At 50.9% G+C, this 13,045-nt stretch overlaps 1 protein-coding gene across 2 annotated transcripts in view; it reads right to left on the bottom strand.

Annotated features, from left to right (window-relative positions):
- ANK2 (ankyrin 2) overlaps positions 1-13,045 on the bottom strand; it is a 292,783-nt gene that overhangs the window by 240,799 nt on the left and 38,939 nt on the right. Inside the window, exon 1 of one of the 2 annotated variants that reach the window (XM_037029411.1) lies at positions 8,297-8,390. The exons of the other annotated variant lie outside the window; for it this stretch is intronic. The gene's annotated coding sequence lies outside the window, so the exon portion shown is untranslated. Of the gene's footprint in view, positions 1-8,296; positions 8,391-13,045 lie in introns of those variants that run through there. 2 annotated transcript variants of the gene reach the window in all.

The following is a 13,045-nucleotide window of genomic DNA, read 5'->3' as shown; positions in this document are numbered from 1 at the left end:
CAGACAGTGCAGGATGTAGCACAGATAAAGTTACCTCAGGACGACCCTCTAATCCAAAAACCGGACTGGGAAGCACGGTGGGGCAGGGGATGGGACCGGGTTCCACCGCTCAGCGCGGCCCCGTGCGGTTCTTCTCCGTGCACAGTGAGGCCCCGAGGCCCAGGCCAGGAGCTGCGACCGGGCACTGCAGCTGGGACTCGGCCAGCAACACCGAGGCAGCGCAGGACGGCCTCAGCCTGAGAAAGGCTCTCTCGGAGGCCACGGTTTGTCTTCTCTGTTTTGTTTTTTCATTCCTGAAGGCAGTCCAATAAAAAGAATACCCTTCATTACTACTCACATTGGGGGAAAGTGAAGCAGAGAAAAGCAGCCTGTTCACCGAGCATCCCTTTGCCAGAGCCTGTCCCGTGGGCTCTGCCTGGGCTCCACTCAGTCGTCGAAGAGGCGGACATCGTCTCCCCCACTGAGCCCTGGCTGTGCTGTGAGCCCTGCAGCATTTCCTCGGGTGATTTTATTCAACCCTCGAAGCAGTGAAGGGACTGGACATTGTTACTAATCCCAACACACGAAGGAAGAGGAGACTCAGCATGATTTGCGCAAGGTCATGTGAGTGGGAAGTGATCCAGGGCTAAACGACAAATCTCTCTCACTGCAACGCTCCCGTTCACACTAGACGAACGAGCAGACAGTAAACAGTCCAACAATGGCTTTCCTACTAAAACATAACTTTCTTAAGATTCCATAGTACTGTTCATTGTAAACACATAAGTACGTGAGGATACACAGTAAGAAAAATATTTAAACCAAACAACAAAAGAAACACTAAATACCCATAAATAGGCAGCCAGTTAAATTATGGCCCAATAAAAAGAACAAACCAACTGTCCTTGGCCTCCTCAAAGAGCCAAGGCGAGGAACCTCCTGTGGAACGGCCCCAGGCAACCAACGCAAAAGGGTTAGAAATCACCGCACAGCCCATCCCGGGCCGCTGGGCTGAGCAGCGAGACTCTCTGGTGCCGACAGCATCAGGCAAGATGCTGATGGAGACTTGGCAGTGAGCAGGGGGGCGGACACCGGCCACAACGCTGCTCATCTCAGGATCACTCAAGGAAACCCGAGATGTGGGGGCTCCTGCGGGGAGCCTGCAGCCCCAGGAGCAAGCAAGCCCCCCCCGCAAGGGCTCTGGCCAAAGACATTCAGCCTGAATCTCATGACATCTCAGACCAAGGGGCCCACGGCCACGACCTGTGGGCCACAGCACCTGGAGGAAGCGGCCCAGAAGGTGGGTCTTCACTGGACAATAACCTTGCTTCTTCAACCAACACATGGCTTTTTTTAAAAGGTTTTATTTATTTATTTTTAGAGAGAGGGGAAGGGAGTGAGAAAGAGAAGGAGAGAAATGGCAATGTGTGGTTGCCTCTCACATGGCCCGCACTGGAGACCTGGCCCGCAACCCAGCCATGTCACCTGACTGGGACTTGAACCTGCGACCCTTTGGTTTGCAGCCCACGTTCAGTCCACTGAGCTACACCAGCCAGGGTTCACATGGCTTTTTTTAAGGAAGAGAATTATTAAGGTTTAAAAGTATTTTAATGGATGCCATGCGTGGACCCAGTTTGGCTCCTAATTCAAACACAACAACAGTAAAAAGGCACTTTTTAGAAAATCAAGGAAACTGGAAAACAGCCTGGACTTCGGATTACACTGAGAATTGTTACTTTTCTGAGATGTGATAATGGCCCAGTAGTGATTTTTTTTAAAGTCCTATGTTTTAGGCACACACACTGAAATATTTATGGGTGAAATTACATGATAGCTAGAATTCATTTTAAAATACCCCAGAGAAAAGGGGGAAGCTATAGATATAACCAGATTAGCAAACGTATTAATACGGAAAATTTCCAACATACACAATGGCAGAGAAATATGATAAGGACCCGCATTCATCCAGCTTCAACATCTTGCTGGTGTTGGTTCAAGCTCTTCCTCCCACACCATGTGCTTTCTTCTGGCATATTTTAAAGTCAGTTGCAGACATCACACAGCATATCATTTCACTCATCAATGTATCAGCACGTATCCTTTATTGATGAGGAAATGTTTTTACATAACCACCAGAGCACTATCACACCTAACAAAGTTAATGAGATTCTCCTATATTATGTAATACACTGTGAGATTGTCAAAACATTGATATGTATGATGGGGCTGGTAATAGGTGCGTGGGGTTCATATACTTTCTGACTCTCTGCATGTTTGAAGTTTTTATAGTAAAACATTTATTTAAAGAATAAGTCAACTTCGTATGTACTGAGATGGAAAAATACACAAGACATCAGAGCACTACACGCGGGATGCTACGATTTATGCTTGACAAGTTACAAGCACCAGGGAGAAGGGGGACTTACTTTTCCTTAGAAATCTTTTGAATTTGCAACAGTATATTATCTGTTCAAAAACATAAATCATTCATCAGTTACAAAAGAAAATGGACAGGCATCTGGGTGCATCGTGGATCACTAACCAATGGACTGTGATTATCGTTCCCGGCTGAGACCGGTCTAGCACTGACTGGGGCCGAACAGACCGGCATGGGAAGACCGCCCGGTTCATCTGAACTCAGAACTCTGCAGCCACCCACCCAGCCAACACTCCGGAGTCCTGGGCTTCGGGGTCCTGGGGTCTGAAAGGGTGCGGCTTGGGCCCACCGCCTTCTCTCCTCCCCTGCTTCCTCAGGTTTGGCTCGTTCCACGTCAAAACTGCCCTAGTTCTGTCTTCGTCTTCAGAAGGGCAGGCCTCTGCTCACTGCGCTGGGGGTTCACACTGGGCACAAGGCCCCACGACCACGGAGGACCTGCCTCGGACCCTGTGCTGTCCTGTCCTTCTGCCTGCCTGCCACTCAGTGTGGATGGACTGACGTCCACCAGGGGAGCCGTCCTTGGGACACGTGCCTTTTCTCCAAATCGAAAGTTAAACACTGTGAACAGACCAGTGCGTTCCTCGGCACAAGGGCATCGCGGTCTCTCACAGCAGTGGAGGTGCCTGAGGGGTGCGTTGAGACCTCAAAAAGCACCAATCCATCTCCTTCTACACGCTTTTTCCAAATGTCTTCTTTTCAATTAAAATAGACAAGGAAGCCAGCATAATAACCACGGAATGTCAGTCCCTGTGTGAAATTTTAGAGCAACAATTATTTTTAGTAACATCTGGGCCCAATGTTCTCACAGCATTTAGTTTATTCTGAAACTGAATACCATGTACCACCAGGATGAGGTGTTTAAAATTCTGTGATATTCTACAACTCGCTTTACATCCAGAAAGAATATGCTTTTATATTTTACATATAAAGTTTTGGTAAGCATGAAACATACAATATGAAGAAACAATCATCATCTTTTCTGGGCAAAACAAAATAGCCACGTGAGTATAAAATGATGCAAAATCTACTCTTTGACCCCGCGTCACTGCTCACGAGGGAGGGCTTAATGTTTCCTTTGTTGGCAAACCCGGTGACACGGAGCCACAGGAGAAGTTAGGATCGCAGGTCGATGTCCCGGCACCAAGGTGGGAAGGATCTAATCTGGAGACTTCCTGGAGCCTGCCTTCTCTTGCTCTTGAAGGGTCACACGCAAGCCCCCCGACAATGTGTTGTGGATGGCTCCAGCCAGGGAGTAGAGAAATCGCTTCGCTCAAAGCGATGCCCAAGCAGTTCCGTGCGCGTCACTTAGATTTTGTTCTCTCTTTTTCTGTTGTTCGATCATAGAGTACTGTCTTAAAATGTCAAGCATACCCTACTCTGAAGTTTCAAATCCTTGCTTACACCTTCAGACAGCAGGGCCTCTCGGTGGACGCAACTTTGTGAACAAGCAACACCCTCTGGAAAGACAGAGGTCACTCTGAGGTCAGTGGACAGGTGACCAGCCAGGTTAGGGGGCGAGAACTGATGCACTGGGGGGAAAATAGAGCAAACTTGCAGCAACAGCGCTCTGAGCAGTCTCTTCACTGGCGCATCACGCGACACCAATTACGTTCGGGAAGTCCTTAATCCTTGCACGCCAAGCTAATCTGACTCTAGAGCCACCATGTTCTGGGTAAAGTTGAAAGAACTACGCTTTTCATGAATAAGGTCCTGTAGTACGAAATTCTGTGGCCTCGCGTCACTCTCATCAGGAGCAGAGCCGGTCAACATTACCCCCAAGCACTGTCCCTGGCTTCCAGCCACACAATTTATTAACACACAGAAATGCCCACAACCAAGGCATCCTCCCTCACCAGGTCCGCCTGCGGTGTGGGGGCAAGGTCTTTGTCGCAACCTTTACGTCTGTGCACACGGCTCTACAGCCTAAGGTAAAAGAGGTCGAGCTTTGGACTGAGAAAGACCCGGCTGGAATCTCAGCGGACAGGCAGGTGCTTCGGTCAAGTTCAGCTGATGACCTGGGAAACGTCCCAGAATAAATGAAGTGTTCAGCATAAGGCAGATGCTATTATTCTCGACATTATTACTTACGATGCTTCCTCAAAAAACAGTTTAATCTGATGCAAAAGGTGCCAATCAAACGGAGTAAGACTAAGGAATGAGAGACTAACAACGTCAACAAAACACAAAGTCCAAGTCTGGGCCACGCATGATGGCATCTTCTTCTTGACTACGGACAGTGGACGGTCTTTTTCTAAACTGATGCACACAGATCTGCTTGTCTCCCAAATCTGTGTCCATCAGGACTTGCGAGGGGAGTGCTGCGCCACCGATCACCACGACCAAGGGCGAACTCGCCAAAGACCTGCACCAAACCCGAAGCCCACAGGCCAGCACACAGAGGCAGCTTTCACGAGGAAGCCCCTGCTTAGCAGTGTAGCAGCTGGGCGGAAAGTAGGGTTGAGATTGCTCAAAACAATCAACACCCATCAAAACAGACTAGACTGCAGCAGTTCACGTTCACGGTCAGAAAATCAGCCATAACTTCCACTGGCTGCGGTCAGGGACACCCAATTCACCAGCAGTCACCAGAGACCTCGGCTCCCATGGGTGCAGACTACGGGCTGGCCCGTAGCTAGACTCAGGGCCAGGAGCCCCACACACTATGACAACCCTGAAAGCTTTTGGCTCTGGTTGTGAACACACTGGCATTAGCTTTAATCTGTTGCTTTGTTTACAAGAGATATGTGCTTGTGCTCCTGCCTGAAAGGAGCCCTGAAGGCGCCCAAGACTGAAAGAGTGAAGTGCGCCAGAAGACAGCGCCGGTCTCCACCGCGGCTCCTGGGAGCAGCGGCTTTGCATTTCCTCTTGGTTACATCTTTTTTAAAAAGGCTATATCTTTATTTGGAGTCTCTGTCTCTCCATAGTTTGAACATTAATGCCTAATGTCCCTTTCTCTCCCCCTCCATAACCTGGAGCTTAAAATAAGAAGTCAGCCACACGGGGCCTTGAAGATGTCGCCACTTAGAAATGTCACACATGCGGCCATTTGTTTCTGAGCCGAACAGTGCAGGCTCCTGAGAACAGGGCTCCAATGATTCCAGTCAAAACCACTCGAAGCCACCAGAACCAATCAGCCCCAACATATCCCCGTAGCGTCACGTCCAGAATGGAAAGCCGCCGCGCTGACCAGTAGCTACTGGTTAGTGCACAGTGAGGGTTTAGTCAGAGGCCTCCATCTTGTAGTCGAGGTCTCCCAAAACGTAATTCAGCAGCTCCTAGTCTAAACACGAGCCTGCTGCTCTGACAGACAGCATTGACGCAGATCTGGCTCGTGTGACATTTACTCATACTGATTCCAACTAATATGGGAATCCCACCCTGAGCAAGATCCGACGAGTCCTTCACAGCCCAGGTTCTTTCTGCTCCCGTTGTGGGACATCCCAGCACCGGGTCACCTGGCAAACCTCCGCACACGACAGGAAGGCGTGTGAAGTTCTGTACACTCAGTCACTCAATCCATAGGAATTCTTCTGAAAACCTCTTTGGACTCTAGCAGTGACCCAGAGGAAGTAAATTAAGCTGGAACTTGGTTTTAAATCAAACATCTCTTACACGCTTTAAGTTTGCCACCACGCACAGGGCCTGCCAAAAGAGAGAGCAGCCCCGTGCAGAAAACCCCCCAGGTGGGAGGAGGCTGCTCCACGTGCTCAGGTACCCGGGTCGTCCTAACAGAACACAACCCCTCTGCTCCCCAGGGTCTACACTCCGGGGAGGCAAGACTGGAATCTAGTGATGGGCATTCGGGACCTCATCACGTGACCCTCGAAGACACGCACGGGCTGCTCTCCTAAGGAAGCGGGGCTTCTGGGCCTTTCAAAGGACTTGTAATCCATCCCAACAAACCCTTAGCAAAGCTCCGTGGCAGTGGTTTTACTGCCCTGTAGCACCGCAGCCCAACGGGAGGCACCCGGAAACTGGAAACATTTGACTTCGTAGGCAAACGCTCTTTCTCTAAGCTCTGTGGTGGCAGAAGGTGCACTGAGCTGAAGACTGGCAGTCTGGGTGCTGGTCCTGACTCTGCCTCCGTCACACATGGAGCACCCCAGTTTTTCTGTCTGTCAAGGAAGGGAGGACCCATCTGTCTGTCTGTCTGTCCAGCTGTAGGTCCCTGGCTACAGTGGTCCCTGAGAGGCAGAGTCGGGCGTGGCCAGCCCCATGCACTGATCACAGCCACCACCAAAAGGAACCAGAGCAGAGCAGACACGGGTTAGACAGAGTACGTGTGAGGGGGACAGGTGATGAGCACCCTTCTGCCATTTCTTTTTATAGGAATGAAGCAGGTGTGGGGGGCTGGAGGGGACGTGAGGGCTCCTGGGTTTCACCCAGGAGGCAATGGCCAGGCACGGGTGTGGCTCAGGGCCCCTTCAGGGAGATGGCCTCTGGCCTGTGGCCAAGAAAAGGGGTGTGGTCTCCGAGGGTGGGGCAGGAAGAGCACCCTGACTGTCCCTGTGCCCTTCCATCCCCCAGGACAGCTGCATGTCCTGCCTGTCAGCTTCTGGTAGCCACTGACAGTGACAGTGAGGCGGCCCTTGCAGCACAGAGCCAACCTCACCCAGCAGCAGGGAGGGGCTGGGTGGGGCAGCCAGGGCACCCGCATCGCCTGGGTCTCACTCCAGGGGGCAGCCCTGCCAGGGGCTCAAGGGTGAAGCAAATGTGTGCACGCTTGGTGCTGCTGCTGCTGCGTGAAGACAGGGAGCCTCTGTGCCCTCGGCTCTACGTGTGGGGCAGCTCCCGCCCTGGGGCTGCCCATCTGCCCCTAGAGCCGATGCTACAGAGGCCCGGGGTTAATCAAAACAGACGATTGCAGCAGTTCAAGTTCATGATCAGAATGAACTGCCCACCCAAACGTTGCCTCAATGCCTGCACATTCTAGGCCCAGTCTGTGGCCCCAAACCTAGTTTCCACAGACACTCACAGAAAAGACTAGAGTTATCCCTGCAAAACAAAAGAATATTTTTCCAGGGCTCAAAGACATAGTCTCACTGTGTAACATGTGCTCATTGTCTTGTGCATGGAATCTCGCATTCGGGTCTAGAGCTCTGAGTGCTCCCAGCAAATAACCTCCTGGAGCGAATGCACAGCCCTTGCAGCACATGCCTTTCAGACGAATGTGGGGTCAAGGCCCAGGCTCGGTGCGGAGAGAGGGGCAGCTCCGCTCTGCGGAGGCCACACCTAAACATGGCAGAGTCTCGGCTGACACGCGCGTGGGGCTGACGCTCTGGGCAGCAGAAACACAACAGCAGGGACCCGGCTCAGAAAGCACCCCCGTCCCCCTCCCCTCGATCTTCCATCGCTTTTCAAGCAGAAAAGACTGTTTGATGGGAAAAGGAGAGAGGATTCCATCACCTTCCGTGCCAGCACCTGTCCGGCCAACTGAGGGTACCTCTGATCAAGGTGCCCATTTAAAAGGTGTCGCAATTTACCAGAAACGGTGGGTCGCCCTGCGTTCTCTCTCCCACACTCAACACCCAAAGCCGATGGCAGGTGAAGCGCTGACTGTGCCTTCAGGGTCCCACAGGGGACAGGCGCCACCCAGCCCCTGCCTGTCACCGGTCAGAGAGCACAGTCCACCGAGTCCGAGAGCCTCGGCTCACTCCCTCTTACCAGACCTGGCAAATCCGCCCTGAAGCACAATCCCAGAGCGTGCAGATCAGAAAAGCACGCCCCCGAGGACACTCCGCAGCCAGGGCTGTGGACGCCCTGGGCGCCGCCCGGCAGCCCCACCCAAATCCGGGGAGCCTGGCCACAAAGGGCCCCGGGCCGGTCCCAGCCAACACCCCCTCGCGACCCCGGATCCCGGCCGGGTCCTGGGGCACTTACACGGGAGCAGCAGCCTCGGTGCCCGGCGCCGAGTCCCGCAGCGGGAGGGCCCGAGCAGCGCGGCCGGGCTCCGGCGGGCTGAGTCTCCGAGCCGGCAGCGCCCACGTCCCGGCTGCAGCCGAGACGGCGCTCAAGTGCGCCCGCCAGTCCCCGCGGCCGGTCCGCGCCCCGCGCGCCACGTGACCGCGCTGACGTCACGGCAGCGGCTGACAGCCCCGCAGCCCGGGCCGCGGCGGCACCAGCCCCGCAGGGGCAGCCCCAGCCCTGCAAGGGCAGCCTCGGGATTGACCTGCGCAGGTGGCGCCGAGGAAGGGCGGCCCCTGCGCGTCTCCGGGCAGCCTCGACCGGCCCGCGGGGAGGGCTGGAGTCCCAGCCGGCTCTGGACGGAGGGGCAGGAGTCCTGCCGCGCGGGGGGAGGGGGGGGCGATGTCCCGGCAGATCACGGCCCCCACCACCCTGCGCGTCGTCTCCTTTCTGGCCGTGCACACACGTCCAAGCCACAGCACACCCGGGGGTGTCGCGCGGACTTTATGTGAGCGAGTGGGCCTGGCTTCAGCTCACCAGAGCCGAGGCCGTGCATTGTGACAAAAGCCGCACAGCCAACAGCCAGACGGGGTCAGCAGCACTGTCCACGCTGGCGTTCACTGGGCAGCAACCACTCACTCATCACCTACTAGGCTCCGCTTCAAACAGGTTTTTCCTTTGGCACAGGGCTCCTATTTCTGTGATAAGTCGAGGAAGTAATAGCTTTATCAGTGCTCCGAGTAAGGTGTTCTGTGTCCAATGCTGGATCCGAAGGCTGATAAAACCACATTTTATCCTAACACCATTACGATGATTGGTGATAAGTGCAACCTTTAAGGCTACAGTCAAAATTAGAGTGTTAAGCTTTTATGGAGCATAATCAGAGCCGAGCTAGGCAGCGGTGACCAGAATGGGACTCTCCTCTCACTCTTCTCTCTCTCCCTCTCTCTCTCTCCCTCTCTCTCTCTCTCTCCCTCTCTCCTGTCTGCATTGCCTTCACGGCTTCCTGAGGACCTGCTTTGTCGACTGCACTCCAGATATTTATGCAGAAACAGGACCTGCCACTTTAGCTCGTAAACTCAGCAACCATCACGCTCTGACGTCGTTTACAGCAACTTACACATAACAGGTGTTGGATACGTAGAGAGTAAGTGAACGACTCGGTTTTACGGTTTCTACGGCTTATTCCCACTAGAAACCAATGGGAACCAGTCTTCCTGGGGAACATGTGTGGCCTGTCAGGAGCAACCTGGGCATCTTCTCAGAAAGCACAAGTTCATACAAAACACACAGGTGACTTGGAAATTACACACAAACTGACACATGGGCTATTAGATAAGTGATCTTACAGATCACTAGATTATTGCTACCACACTCTGTCTGATAATAAATAGGATTTGTATGTGCTATCCAAATACTGATATCACAGCACTAGTAAAGAGAATAGCACCATTCACTTTAAATGTAAGAAACAAAAACAAAATTATGAAAACCAGTGGTTTTCATATTTTATGATTATTCTGTGGAAAAGAACATTAGTAAACTAAGATGAAAATATCTCTTTTGTACTTGAGAAGTGTCATTTTGTTTCGAGTTTGTCTGTATCGTGCTCAACTTTACTTCATGAATATGATTAACTTTGAACATTTTAAAATAACAGCCCTGGCTGGTGTGGCTCAGTGGACTGGGCACAGGCCTGCAAACCAAAGTGTCGCCGGTTCAATTTCCAGTCGAGGTACAGGCCTCGGTTGCAGGCCAGGTTCCCAATAGGGGACACATGACAGGCAACCACACATTAACGTTTCTCTCCCTTTCTCTTTCCCTTCCCCCTACTCTAAAAAAAATAAATAAAATCTTTAAAAAATTTTTAAATTAAATTAAAGTAAATCATAGTTTCCAGGAATGCGTCTATCTGTACACCCCTCTTCTGCCACCATCTCTCTGCACGGGCGAAGGAAAGTGGGCAGTTCAGCCTCACACCCTGGCGTGCTCCTACCAAACACTGCACGGCTGGGAAAACTTGCACACTGGGGAGGCTCAGAAGGACTCTGAAGCCCTAGTTCACACGACCACCATCGTGGGTCAGCGCGGCTGTTAGTCTGTCCTCCCAATAACACACTGAACCACTCTGACTTAGAACTCTCCACGGGTTGCCCATCTCATCGAATCCCTGCCCACAGCCTGCGAGACCCTCCAGCAACAGGGCACCAGTGTTTCTGGAGCACTTTCTTCCCCAGTAAGTAACACATTGACCAGCACACTGCTGGCTGAGCTACTGTAATTAACTTGTATTAATTCCAAGTGATTAATTTATCCTTCAAGTAATTATTAACTCGTATTTTCCATAATATATTCCATTAGGACAGGTGATCAGAAATGGAACTACTGGCCCTGGCTGATGTGGCTTAGTGAATTGAGCACCGGTCTGCGAAACAAAAGGTCGCCGGTTCGATTCCCAGGCAGGGTACATACAACCTATCGTACACTGATGTTTCTCTTCTTCTCTTTCCCTTCCCTTCCCCTCTCTCTAAAAGTAAATAAATAGGGGGAGGAAGCCGGGGAGGGCTGGAGTAGTGGGGGGAGGGGAGGCAGAAAACTGTACTTGAACAACAATAAAAAAATGAAAAGGAAAAGAAAATAATTAAAATGTTTTTAAAAATAAAGATAGACATGGAACTATTGAATCAAAGGCAGAGGGCTGCTTCCTCAATGATGTGTTCAGGACAGATTCCTGCTGCCTGACCCTGGATGCTGCCCCCACCCCTCGCCATTAGGCGTGGCCTTGGTAGCCGATCTCCCTGCCGAAAGGAAGAGGCTCGTCCAATTCTCCCTCCGTGCCGGGGTTCAGACCTGCCTGGTCCCCACACAGCGTGCCACTCAGCTCACTGCAGAGCAGCAGTGTGGAAGGAGGATGAGCCCCTGAGACCATGGGCACCAGTGGCCCTTCCCAGCTGACCCACACACTCCACACTGAACAGGAGAGAGAAATAAGCTTGCTTTCTCAAGACACACCATTTGGCTCCTCTTTACCACAGAATCTTAGACTCTGTCCTGACTAGTAAAGATGATTATAACTTTTTACTATCACAACTCAATTCATATTGTCTAATTACTTAACACAAAGCCAAAAATCAAGTGACATTTTCACAATGTGCACAAGATTACAGTTTTACTAAATTATTGTCCACGTTGAACATTACTTCTTTACCCAACATTAACTTTGATAAAGGAAAATAGTATATATGCTCTTTATTATCAGGCAGTTGAACATAATTCAGTATTTAGTTTTAACTGGTATTCCAACTTTTTAAAAAATATTTTATTTATTTATTTATTTTAATTTAATTCCTGTTCAAGTACAGTATTCTGTCTTGTATTCCCAGCCCTGCCCCCCCCAGTGCTCCCTACCTCCCTCCCATTTCCACCCCCAACCTTAGTTATTGTCCATGTGTCCTTTATACTTGTTCATGTAAGTCCCTTGGTATTCCAACTTTTGAGAATTGCTTGTTCATGTTTTTCAAGGGGGGGGGGCTAATCTTTATTGGATTTTTCTTATCCATTCTGTTTTTTATATTCTGTTTAATTTTGCTTTGGGGAAACATGTTGAACAGTTTTTATTGTCATCACATTCTTGTAATATTTCCATTGTACTTTGTTCTGTTAAAATCTTTCCGCCCTGGCTGGTGTAGCTCAGTGGATGGAGCGAGGCCTGCGAACCAAAGGATCGAGGCTCAATTCCCAGTCAGGGCACATGCCTAGGGTGCAGGCCAGTTCCCAGCAGGGGGCGCACGAGAGGCAACCATACATTGATATTTCTCTCCTTCTCTCCTTCCCTTCCCCTCTAAAGATAAATAAATAAAAATTTAACTTAAAAAAAAAGCTTTCCTAGTGCCCACTTTTTGAACCCTAACTACCATTCTTCCTAAAAAGAACTAGGGCTTTGGGGAGGAAAGGCTGAGTCAGATCTGAGGCCAAGAACGAAGTAGTGAGCCCAGGACATGGCCTTGTACCCCAGGCAGGAAAACTACTGAAGAGCAAAGGACCCAGGAGTGGCCCTGGGAGACCCAGAGGCTGCTTCACCCTGGCGTCTGTCCTGCTTACTGGGGCCAACCCCAGCTGACAACATTTCTTCTTCTCTCCAGGTTTAGTCTGTGCAGACCTCAGGGAGTCAGCCATCCAGTCTACTCAGCACCCACTGAGCACCTCAAAAGCTGGTGGATGACAGCCCCTGGGGATTCATCACACACCATGTGTAAGTGGCCTGGGTGTGCATGGCTGAGGGACAGACGACAGGACACCTTCATCATCTCTTGTGTATTTCTGTGTTGTGGTCCCATGTGTTCCTTGAATGTGGGGTTTCAGGGTTGTTGGGTTTCACTAAAAGCACACGTCCCAAGAGAGTGCTGGGCAGAAGTAAGGGAGACGTGTCAACATCACGTCACAGGAACATGTGGCCCAAGTATACAGTGTCACCTTCCTTAGTAAACACCATCTGTCGCAGCATGATACAAGATGCTGTGGTGGACCGATGCGCTTGAATCTGTGAAAACCCTAATACTCAACACAGAAAGAAAAAACCACATTTGCCACTAATTGAGATGACGGTTATCCCAGTTCCTCGCTCAAAACATTGGTAAGAGAGTGATTTAAGTGTTCGCTCTCTCGTTGCCACTTGGAATTCTAATCTCAGAGAAACCGTTAGCTCCTGCTTTTCCAACAAAAGAT

This window comes from Sturnira hondurensis, unplaced genomic scaffold (assembly GCF_014824575.4).
Source record: "Sturnira hondurensis isolate 20B ecotype Veracruz unplaced genomic scaffold, ASM1482457v3 Scaffold0020288, whole genome shotgun sequence".
Taxonomy (NCBI): Eukaryota; Metazoa; Chordata; class Mammalia; order Chiroptera; family Phyllostomidae; genus Sturnira; species Sturnira hondurensis.
This window is presented reverse-complemented; position numbering and strand designations above follow the sequence as displayed.